An 11,066-nucleotide genomic window follows, 5' to 3' on the forward strand; every position below is an offset into this window, starting at 1 on the left:
GAAAAAAAGAAAAGACAAAAGTAGGAAATTTAATTCACAAATAAGTTTGAATTGGGGAAGCCACATGGGTCCAGTTTCAATATATTTTTGCATTCCAACCAAATTGAAACTTGAACAGAACTAACTAAAGTTAAATACACTAAAAATTCAACTTTATAAGAAGATCAACAACTTAATTGGAGAATTGGAAACAAAAACTATTTTTGATAATTGGGATCTCATAATTAATTCTTCTTCAAGGTTGATCTATCCTCTTGCAATTCATTTATTTGTTAGTTGGGTCTTCTGAAATTACCCCAAAATTTGTACGAAATCACTGTGGGTTTGCATCTCGAAGACCCATGTTTTTCTTTCTTCTTTTTATTTTTATTTTTTGCTGACATGTCTTTTTTCCATGTCATCTGCACCTATACTTCACGTTTTCAGATTTTGCGGTTGGCTACTTTGAAGGGTTTAATAGGCACTGTTTCTAATAAGATAAAGTGTTTAAGAGAAACAAGATGTGTTTAAGAGAAACAAGATTTAGTTAAAGTGTCTAAATGGAAAAATGGGACAAGTTTAGGAACGAGGCTGTCAGTTTATTCTTCTTAATACGATAATTTTTTAATATCATTCGCGCATCGCGCGGGTATTATAATACTAGCTCTTCTCAATATGCCAGTAATAATCGTAATAGTGCTACTGCGATCCTCAGTCTTCGTAATTTTAAAAGTATGTAATAACAACTTAAATAAAAGTTTCAAAAAGGACTAAAATTAAAATCTAGAAAGGAAAACAAAAGTAGTTGATCACTTACACGTTTAAATAGAGCCATTTAAGTGATTATTTAAACACAAGCAAAAAAGTAACGGTACCAATACCATCCTCTCATATTTAGCTATCATCTCTACTCAAACACTACACAAAACCACTCTCTCATATTTTTCCTTTCAATTTGGATGTCCTTAGATATCAACGATCCAAACAAACGGTATGTGATAAGTTAGTGAGAGCACATGGATCATATATGATGGTTAAATGCGTAAATATTTATTTGGCAACCCAAACGCCGCTGTTAGTAAAACCTTGAGGGAGTTACAGAAGAATTGAACGAGAAATTCAAGAAGAGGGAAACAGAATGAGTGTATTTTGAATTTTTAATGAAGTGTTGTTTGTGTGATGAGTAGGACAAAAGCTGGTGCTGCAAATTGGATTCTTTGCAACGCAACGCAACGCAACGCAAAAAGGGACTAATAATCTGGGAGGTGGTACGTAGTCCTAATTCCTGCAATTTCAGTGCTACTAATACTTTGGGAAAAAACAAAAAGCAGATTGAACTTTGGAGAAAAATAAAAAATTATTTTGACTCATGGAAAGTAGATTGAATTTGATGATTAATTCGATTTAATGAAAAATAAATCATTCATTCGGTCTCAAAGTTAGTTTTGCGTTTCCTTTTTTGAGAATAAATTTGACCAATTTATTATGTTAATTGAATTAGATCAACTTAATATCTTAAAATTAAAATATAGATAACCAAAAGCACTAAGTTTCAGCTCGTTCTTATGTCAACATGATAAAAATATGTTTTAAAATATTAATCGAAGTTCACATAATTTAATCTCGAGAAGCGAAAAATGACAAATAATTTAAGATAGCGGGAGTAATATCCCATGGAATAAAAACTATGTATATTATTTATCATAATAATTACTCGATCTGTCCCATTTTAATCGTCACTTTAGTTCAAAAAATATCATCACTTTAAAAATTCAAGACTAAAGTTGGTAATTAGTTCCACCTGTATGTTTAATAGTCTCTTCGTCACATTTTAACAATCGCTTTAGTTGTTATTCACGCATTAAGAAAAACAATAAATACAAGATATAATTTACTAAGTTACTCCTATTTATTAAAATTTTTTTTAGAATTGAGCAATATTAAAGAGGACTACCTCCTCAATGTTAAGGGTACATGTGGAAATAATTGTCAATTTTGGTCTTGAATATCTAAAGTGAGACCTATATTGGGATAATTATTTTAATCTAAAGCGACAGTTAAAATAGGACAGAATGAGTATTTAAAAAGCATGAATGGTAAGTAAGAGAAAACAATAAATCTACTTTTATTAAAGAAGGGTAACTTAATAATCTATCCTTTGTATTTATGTTTTTCTTAATGTGTGTGAAATGAGTTGAAGCAAATAATTAAAATGAGATGAAAGGGTAGTTAAGTAATGAAAGTTTAGCCATCAATTGCCAATGCAATGTTCAAGAATTATATGACATATATGGACTTCCGATGGCATTTAATTTGTTCAAAATCAAACACTCTTATTATAGAATCTGATGCTTATTGCTTACTCTCTCCTATTTATAATAAGTGTTCGCTATAACCTTTTTATTCTAGTGTCAACTTATATAAATCAAGAAGGAACTAATTATTTTCTATCTAATTTACCCTTGCTTTAGATAACTGAAATTTTAAGTAATCTATGAACCTAAATTAATGGGTAGTATTTAATTAAGGGTAGTTTAGTCAAGATGCCTATTTTTCCTAGGTAGTATTTTCTTAAGTGGTTTGCAAAATGCTAAGTGAACACTTATTTTAGACCGGAGGGAGTAACATAATCACATGTTAGAATGTCCAATGCAGATCAACAAGAAACATTAATTAAACCCATGAGGGAAGATTGCTCAAGACCAATGACCTGTTATACCATCATTTGAGACTCCAAAATTAACTCCCCGCACGCTGACATTTGGAGCGTGAGCAATATAAGACGAGGGGATCAATATTACAAATAATGAATTAGATAGTCTAGCTCTGATACCATATTGAAAAAATAAATTTTGGGACTAACTTAATCGCAAAAACTAATTCGTTAGGGGAAAGTTGTCTAAGCAATAAAATTGAGAGTTGCAAATATGACTGAACATCTTGAAGTAAAATCCAAGAGAGTTTGGAATATACAACGTGAAAGTAATTAAGTGGTTTTGATTCATTATTTCTATCCTTTAGAAGAGCCAGTAAGTGGCACCTTCGTCGTCCGTCTGTGGACCCCCCATAAAAAAAAAAAAAAAAATTTTAGGGCCCCATATTAATCAACCCCTACAAAAAAAAAAAAAAAACCAAAAAAAAAAAAAAAAATTTTGGGCCCCATATTAATCAAGCCCTTAAAAAAAAAAAATTGCCCCCATATTAAACAACATCGATATTAAAAAAAAGTGGAACTCACCACATCCAAAATCAGAGGAAAAAAAGTGGACCCCATATTAACAAAATCAAGCAATAAAAAAAAAAGTGAATCCCATATTTAAAAAACAAACATCGTTAAAAAAAATATGGGCCCCATATTAAACACGATGCGTATTCGTAGCAAACACTAATATAATAAAGATTTAGATACGAAGACAAACTACAATGTTATATTAATCGTATTTTGAACATAGTCTATATATATATATATATATCTCGCATAAAAATAGTGCAAACTAATAATGTCTAAAAGGGGCCCCATACTAAATAACACCAAGCAATATAAAAAATGAAAATAAAAAAAGGAAGAAACTATATAAAGCACGGGTTTAGACTCATGCTTCATCGTCCGTTGTCCCTTAAAAAAAAAAGGGTGGGCCCTATACTAAATAACACCGAGCAAAGAAAAAAAAATGGAACTCACCATCTCCAAACTCATGGAAAAAAATAAAGTGGACCCCATATTAACGAAATCAAGCAATATTAAAAAAAAATCGAACCCCATATTAAAAAAAATATAATATTAAAAAAAGAAGTGCGTACTTTTTTTATTCGTAAAGAAACACTAATATAATAAAGTTTTAGATATGAAAGCACAAACTACAATGTTATATTAATCGTGTTTTGAACATAATAATATACGTATATATATTATATGCATAAAAATAGTACAAACTAATAATGTCCAAAAAAAAGCACCCCATAAAGGGTGGACCCCATACTAAACAACATCAAGCAATATATATATAAAAAAAAAAAGTAAAAAAGTAGAACCCACCATCTCCAAACTCACGATAAAAAAGTGGACCCCATATTAACAAAATCAAGCAATATAAAAAAGTTAACCCCATATTAAAAAAAAATAAAGTAAAAAAAAAGTGCGACTTTGTATTCGTAGTAAACACTAATATAATAAAGTTTTAGATACTGAGACAAACTACAATGTTATATTAATCGTATTTTGAACATAGTGTGTGTGTGTGTATATATATATATATATATATATATATATATATATATATATATATATATATATATATATATATATATGCATAAAAATAGTGCAAATTAATAATGTCCAAAAAAAATGCACCCCATATTAAAAAATCAAACAATATTCATGTAATTTCCAAAGTATCTCATTGAGTCAATAATGATGGATTCGTATCTTCACACGTGCGTATCAATTCATTAATGGAGCAGAAATGAAATTGTTTTTCTTCAAAAGGTTAGGTAGTCAAACCATACAATTTTTTATTTTTTTTTATATTAGCCTGAGATCTAATCTAGCTATTAAACTGTTGTATTTGCTATTCCGCCATGTCATTTATTTGTTATGTTTACTAAAATAAATATACTTAAAATATTTATATTTTAAAATAAGATAGAATTTAATTACTTTTTTATTTTTATTCTTACTCCAATAAATGTGAAAGAGATTAATGTCGTAGAAAAATATATATCAAATGGAAATCAAATAATGAATAAGGTAAATTAGTCAAATCATAATTCTAATCGACGTTTTCTTAAAAAACCATGCAAAAGACAACATGACAAGTAAAATGAGCTAAAACCGAGAATATTTACCAAAAATTAAAAAATAGTATTTCTTCGTTTAAATAGAAAATCAATTTCTACTTTGTTTTGTTTTAAACATGTAAAATTAATTTAATAATTTAAATTAGAATTATCCAAATCAAAATTTGATAAAAAATAATAAGTATTTTACACTTTTAAATTAATCGAATTAAAATTAAAAGTATCAACTGATGCTTAAATATTGCTATTGTTTTATCTCAAAGAGACGAAAATAATTTCTTTTTAAACAAGTCTTCTCTTTTAAAAAATATTAATAAATTTGCCGATTTTGTATTCGTAGTAACCATTAATATAATAAAATTTTAGATACGGAAAGACAAACTACAATGTTATATTAATTGTGCTTTGAACATAATATATATATATATATATATATATCACCATTCAAAGACAACTATATACACATACGCACTATAATCTAAAGTGTTAGTCAAAGTATGTAGACCGCTAGTATATTACTATATTTTAGAAGAGCCTTTGGTTTCGACCAAGGGTAAAATTATAATTTTGCCAGGGCCCAATTAATAAAAATAGATCACATTCTGCCATCTTCTACCATCTTCTCCCCTTTACCAATCTTCAACCGATCAGTTTTCTACTGGCTTTGTTTCCTTATCCGGTGAGTTCAATTTCCTATAGATTCCTACTTTAATTTTCCCCTGTTCACCACTTAAACTTGTTGGTACAAGTTCATTTGTTTCGGATAGGTTTTTGTTTTCTTCTTACTCTCTTTGTTCAATTATTTATTTCAGCTGGGTCTTGCCCATAGTTTCCTTTGTTGTATTTTAACTATAATAATACTTCTGTCTACTTCTCTTTTCTCTTTCTCGATGTGCTGCTTATGCTTTTCCTTTGTACCATAGTTATTTTGTTACAGAATTGAGAAATTGTAGGTCTTCTCAATCACCGGATTGCAGGCTTCTCTATTTTTAGAGTTTTGCTTGCGTGTCGATTACCCCGCTGATATGAGTAACTCTTCTTTGAAAACTTCAACATATATTCTTTACAAATAAGGAAGTTGTTGGCAGAATCAAACCGTTAAAGCAATTTATCATTGCTGGATCATCTTTCACTTATTTAACTTGAGAATATGACAAAAATGGTTTCTTATACTTTCTCTACACCAATTTATAGGCGTTCAGCCATAGAAACCAATTTTTTTCCACTTTTTTTGGAATTTTGGAGTTGGACTTGGAGTTGTGTTTGGCTATAATTTTAGTATTTTTTGTTGAAATATATTTGTTTTGGTTATGAAAAAAAGTGAAAAGTTGAAAAATAAGTTTTCGCTTTTCAAATTTCAAATACAATTTCAAGTTATATTCTAATTTCATGGCCAAACACTAATTTTTGAAAAAAATGAAAAAATATTCTGGAAAAAAGTGAATAATTCTACGGGTCCTTAATCTTCACCAGTTTTTAAATCTAAGATTTTGTTTATCTTGTTATAGAGGAAAACAATTACCCCATATTTAAGCATGGATGTGGTTGTAAGAGGAAAGATGTTGAAGTAGGAACTTGATTTTGCTGGGGCCATTCACCTTCCTGCCCTACTATCGTATCCTTCTCCTTGATCTGTTTAGAAGCAATTCAAAAGTGCAAATAACATGTTACTATGATCTGTTAAATGATATTTACAATTTAGTGGAGAATTTGAATAAGTACAAAGCATGGTTTAATATTGAAAATTTTGCTACTTCCAGGACATCTTGGAACAAATAACAAGAGAAACACTCACCTTATGCAGAAGTATTTAAGAGGTACTTTCACTTTCTTTTTCCCTTCTTTATTTCATCGGCTTTGTGATTGTTTGATATATGTTGTCGTGTTCGGCTTCATTTTTGAGCTTTTCATGTCACTTAATGTTGAATTAATTGTTATTCCTTTATGCTAATTGATTTTAGTAGACAAGTGATTTGCTACGTGGCATTGTAATTGAAATCAAATTTCACAATTTTGATATGCATAAACGGGATTCACTGAGTTCTGGTAACAACTCAAATTTCATATTTTGTGAATTGACTTCACCTTTTGATGGTTTCAAAAAGTTAAGGGCAAATTCGACTTTTCACCTTCTCGCATCCTACAGCCCTGTTCAGTTCCATAGCCTTGTAGGGTCTTCCGTTCATTTTCCATCTTGAAGTTCTTCCCCAGTAACTAAATTGCTAATTCTGTTCACTGCAATAATTCCTTCCACAAATTAGATAGTGATGTGCAAAGATCAAATACGACATCAATTGTTAGAATTCTATCAGAAGCTCACTGATATGATTAAGCAATTTTGATTATTTTGCAACTACTATGTTAGCATTTGTATGTTTTGTGGGGTCGGAATATGGATGTTAGAAGTTCATGAAATTGGTTATCTCAATTCTCTACTTTGATGAGATGCGATAGACATAAATAACTAAATAGACACTATATTTTCATGTCTGTGGTTGGCTGCTGTTTTTTTTTTCTTCCCCCATTTTTGTTTCACTTTTACGATAGGAACAAGTAATTAGAAAGACAAAGTAAAGATGTAATTTTTATCTCACCTTCAGGGAATAGAAAGTGTAGTGAAAATATCAAGCACAAATACTAAAATGAACCAAAATCCTGAAAACGTACATGCTGACAAAAAGGCTAGGTGACGAGAACTATACAAAATGATGCAATCTGATAAAAAAGAGGCCCTCCTCGCGCGGGTACGAGCAAACAAAGCTAAGTCGAGAAGTAGACATCCTATTACCAGCTCGAGTACTACTGAATCAACCAATGCATATACTACGGGAGACCCGTTGCTTTTTACACAAGCAGGTAAGATAAAAACTAAGAAAAAATAAGTTTAGTTAAACATTTTAATATGAATGACAACATGTGTGTCTTCAATAAGTTTAACATATCGTTAAGGTGTAGCTTGAATATACAGGTTGTAATTTTGGAGAAATTAGAAGCTTAGAAAGTGTTCAGCCATTAGTGAATTATGCTACATTAAAGGCGGTTCCCAAGTGTGAATTTTGTGGCACGAAAAGATTTGAGTATGAAACGCCCGCATTTTGCTGTAACAATGGCGCTGTTCATCTCATTTCACACGAAGTGCCAACAGAATTAAGAAATTTGTATCTAGGAAAAGGTGATGAGTCTGAACATTTTCGAACTTATATAAGAACATATAATAACATTTTCGCATTCACATCTCTTGGAATAACTTATGACAAAAAGTTAGCAAGAAGGTACAAAGGTATTTACACATTTCGAGTTCAAGGGAAGATGTATCATTTCATAAATGATTTAATACCATCTAATAAAAAAGGAAGAGCCTTGGTTTCGACCAGGGGTAAAATCATAATTTCTCCCCGTGTCAATAAAGTTCAATCCGAGGGCATTTTAGTCATTGTGTTATTAAGTGGACCTGTAGATCGTTCCAGACTTAGATCTCTCATTTTCTCTCTTTTCCAGAAGCTTCAGCCCATTGTTGAGTTCTCTTCATACATTCTAATTTTGCAATTTCATAGCTGTTCTGAGCTAAATCTGAGGGTGTGACTTGAGCAATTAACCATAAAGAAACATATCATGGTATAGTTCTAAATTCTCTAATTTGGATTTTCCCAAAGCTTTCTACTTTATTGAATAAATCGCTAGCTATTTTCTTCTTAAATTTTCATCTTCCAGTCCGTCCGTTTGTGTTTCACCTACTGCCTTTTTCACACCACTGGCAACCATTTGTTGGATTTTTTTCCTATCTTTCTAATTTTCTCAGTTTCATCGTTTTATTCTTTTCCTTTTGCCACATCTGCCTATGTGACAGTGCCTGGGTAGCAGATTTCTATGATAAAATAGAGCTTGGATGGTAGAAGCACCATATTTGACTGAATGGATACGAAATAGTATTGTTCTTCAACTGGGTATTTTGAGAATGATGATGGGCCTGTTTATGTATGCCCAAGTAAGTATTACTTACATATGCACAAAATGTGTTTGATTTATTTTTGTATGGTGTTTGAAGTTTATTTTGATGGTAATGGTCATTTTTGAGATGGTTGCAGTGTTATTTTCATTGTCTCCCAGTTCAGATTTTCTTCTTCATCTGCGGCAGCTGGTAAAACCAGTGTCCAGGAGAAAGTCAATGTGCTCACATAGTAAAGGTACGTGTGGTAATGGTTTTTTCAGTATTGATTTTATATTTTGGCCCAATTCCTTAGAATGAAGATACACAGATTGATTTGTGCAGATATGAACTTTTATATTCATAGATATTGCCTTTTCTGTCTTCTTTTACCTTTTTCACTTTTCTTTGTCTGTTTGTGCATGGAGGGTCTTTGCATTTCTCTCTTTTCTATTATGTTTTGCATAAAGCTTGATTCCATCTCTCTATCCCTAATAAGCAGCACAAATACATATTAACATTGTGGACAAGTCTTACAATATTTACAATGAACAAACTGAAAGAGTAACAACTTCTAATCAAACACTGTGTTGTGGCGAGTCACTGCCTTGAAAGCGATTTGATCCGACTAGGATGCAAATTGTTTCGACCGGTCACTCTCCAATCCGTAATTGCTCATTGAACTATGACAATTTGTTTTGAATTGTAATTCAGGGTTGCAAGCTGGATTAAGTTCCTAAATTATTGAGTTTCTTGTATCTTAAGTAGCTCTGCAACAAAATATTACTTAGTTGTATATAAGAAAGTGAAATTTAAATAGTGCAACGCTTCTGAGGCTGGAAAAGTGGTCCGGGGGTCTCTATAAAGGAGTTAAGATCTTTGATGTTTGGATTTTAACTATTCTGCTTCTAGAAAGGAGCATTTTCCCCAAAAACTCCATTTCCATGAGAGCTTATTTGTAAAAGACCCCATTAAGTCTCATCCATCACTATTATTTTTCGGTTAGTTTCAGCTTCTTGCTAAAAATTCATATGCTTACATAAATCTGTGACTCTAAAAATATAAAGAACTACGAAAGTTGTAAGTGAGCCTCATCATGTTGGGTGAACTTTGTTGCAGGGTATTTTTTTGTTCGAGTCATTTTAACTGTCTTGTGTTAATCTTAAACAACCTTTACGTACTTTGCCCCTGCTTTATATGTATGGAGCTTAGATATCAAAGAATTTACGTTTGTTGTTCTTAATTTCCATGTCAACGGAATAGATATTGCGTATAACAACTGAGAAGGAAAGATACATTTCGTGAATAAGGAAGCTAACAACCGAGAAGGTCCAACATCCAAATATTCTTTATATAGTGAATATAAAAGATTGCAGGTTCCGTTTTTTAATAAAGTCATAAGGTGCTTCAAAAAAAGATTCTGTGTTATATGTTTCGACTGTTTCTTTGTTTCACTATATTTTTGGTGAGTACCAAACTTCAGACATACAATTTAGTACTGGCTTCTGAAAATTGACATTCCTGAAAATGCATCTTATGGTGGGAAGGTAGATGGGATCTTGGCGGCTGAGGACGATGATAGCCAATGACACTGTTAACAGGTAGGTTTTCCTTTATCATTAATAGACAGAACGTCAGATGATACTTTCCAATCATTTGCCTTGGCAGCCAGGGATAAAAAATCTACATGAAGGAATTAGAGCAAGTGTAATACATCGTGACGTACAAGTTACAACCAAGCAACAAATTGGTAGAAATGTTTGATGATAAGGTCTCAAGATTCAAGCCTGTAAAATTAGAACTTCCTTAGAAGCACTCAAACATTAGCAGTTAGATACAAGGCAATTTGAGTATTACACTGATATCTTGATGTCTACTGCTATAATGTTATACTATAGTAGTTTGTTGTTGCTAGAACTGTAACAGAGAAAAGTAGAGGTTAATCTTACTTATCACATTATTATTTATGTATTGGCTAAGGAGAGTTGTAAGACGTTATATTCAGCAACTAACATGTAATATGCAAGAGCATTTTCCATTTGATTAACGAGGAAGATTGAGGAAGTTGGTATTGGTGTGAATCTCATGGTCATGAACAATGAACATAAAGTGTGTTGAACTTCTTTTTCTTTGAAGATGGTAAAAGCTATTTCATTTTGCTTTAATTAATAGTTTCCAAGAATGCCCTGCTACATACATGAATGTCTCCCTGTGTATGTGGTATTTCTTAACAGTTTAATCGTCTAATACCCCAAAGATTGGCATTTGGGTATCTTATTTTCTCTATTCATATAGAAAACTTTAGCTTTGAGGAGTGCACTGCACCATACAGTTGTGTTTAGTGATAGTTCATTAAAAATTTAAA

The 11,066-nt window shown here is 31.3% G+C and overlaps 1 long non-coding RNA gene across 5 annotated transcripts; it reads left to right on the plus strand.

Moving 5' to 3' along the window:
- The first annotated feature begins 5,365 nt into the window (after window positions 1-5,365).
- Window positions 5,366-10,774, plus strand: LOC132052850 (uncharacterized). Of its 5 annotated transcripts, none has more exons than XR_009414035.1 (4): window positions 5,366-5,455; window positions 6,537-6,593; window positions 8,275-8,391; window positions 8,624-10,774. It is a non-coding gene; the product is annotated as an uncharacterized LOC132052850 (long non-coding RNA). The 5 variants fall into 5 exon arrangements; XR_009414037.1 differs by having other exon boundaries at window positions 5,394-5,442; XR_009414033.1 differs by lacking the exon at window positions 8,275-8,391.
- The last annotated feature ends 292 nt before the right edge of the window (window positions 10,775-11,066 follow it).

This window comes from Lycium ferocissimum, chromosome 4 (assembly GCF_029784015.1).
Source record: "Lycium ferocissimum isolate CSIRO_LF1 chromosome 4, AGI_CSIRO_Lferr_CH_V1, whole genome shotgun sequence".
Classification (NCBI taxonomy): Eukaryota; Viridiplantae; Streptophyta; class Magnoliopsida; order Solanales; family Solanaceae; genus Lycium; species Lycium ferocissimum.